This window comes from Schistocerca piceifrons, chromosome 2 (genome assembly GCF_021461385.2).
Source record: "Schistocerca piceifrons isolate TAMUIC-IGC-003096 chromosome 2, iqSchPice1.1, whole genome shotgun sequence".
NCBI classification, from domain to species: domain Eukaryota; kingdom Metazoa; phylum Arthropoda; class Insecta; order Orthoptera; family Acrididae; genus Schistocerca; species Schistocerca piceifrons.
In genome coordinates, this window is record NC_060139.1 from 199,035,029 (window position 1) to 199,036,258 (window position 1,230).

The following is a 1,230-nucleotide window of genomic DNA, read 5'->3' on the forward strand; positions in this document are numbered from 1 at the left end:
AAGAATTTTATCAACCTGAAGTGGGTCCATAAACTTAACAAAGAAAACATACAGTTCGGTATCAAAATAAGCAGTGTGCACCTGATCCGAATGAACACCAAAGGTATCTACCAACCAATCATGAATCTCAAGAGAACTAGGTTGCACATGGCGGGTTGACTTGTCAAAAGCAAAACTAACTGTAGCCTGACGAGGAATAACCTGGGACGACATTTTCAAAATATGCGGTCGAAACCGCTACACAAAAAACACTGAAATAAGGACAGAAAGTAACACAAGGTACGAAACAACGACGGAGAAACACTCACAGAAGTTGCAACACAACACGTAAACAAAAACGATAGTCCACTATACGTAACGCTACGGCGGAGCGGAAGACTAGGCACGTCCACACTGCACGGCGTCGAAAGCGGAACTTCCACTAGACCACACCGGATATGGCCGTTTCATTCGACCGTTCGTACGGTCGCTTGTCGCATTTCGTGTCGAGTGCCGCGTCGGCGCCCCTCTCTCTTTGCGAGCATCTTTGCACATACTGACTGGCAAGGCGCGCACCTCAAACGTCGCAGAGCAATGCTTTTCCCTTCATGCTCTGCTGGGAGAAGAGGAAAAGGGAAGCTGTAAGTAGCAATAACAGCAAGTAAACATTTTCCCGCTGAAGCGTTGAAACGTTGTGGATAACAAACAAGAAATACGTTGGCGCCCTAGCAACAGCACCACCATCAGTCACAGAAAATTAAATGCCCCAGGTGAGGATCGAACTCACGACCTTAAGATTATGAGACTTACGCGCTGCCTACTGCGCTACCGAGGCACGGGTGAACCGCTGGTCCTGGAAACTGGGTAAATACCGTACCCAATATTAGACGTAGAGACACTGTACTTCCTGGATAACGTGTTCTGTTGCTACACGTGCACTGCCGGCCCAGTTGATTGCGGTGTTGCTGCAGCTGTTGCAACGATAGGCAGCACTCCTTGTCGTTAAAGTTCAGTGCCTCGGAGGCACCTGGGCACAGCAACTTGTGAGGCCAAGCCGACGCTAGTCAGCAGAACATTATGCGAGCGTCCTAGTGGGGACCCGCGAGTGCTGCGTTCTCGGTTCTTCTCATGGGAATACAGATATACATTCTTGTGGATCGTGCATCTCAAGCGCGCAAGCCACGCGGCAGCATTATAGCGGGAAAAGCAAAATGATGCATCGGCCGGGAATCGAACCCGGGCCGCCCGCGT

At 50.0% G+C, this 1,230-nt stretch overlaps 1 non-coding gene across 1 annotated transcript; it reads right to left on the reverse strand.

Annotated features, from left to right (window-relative positions):
* Positions 1 to 741: 741 nt before the first annotated feature.
* Trnam-cau lies at positions 742 to 814 on the reverse strand. The gene has a single exon. It is a non-coding gene; the product is annotated as a tRNA-Met (tRNA).
* Positions 815 to 1,230: the final 416 nt, after the last annotated feature.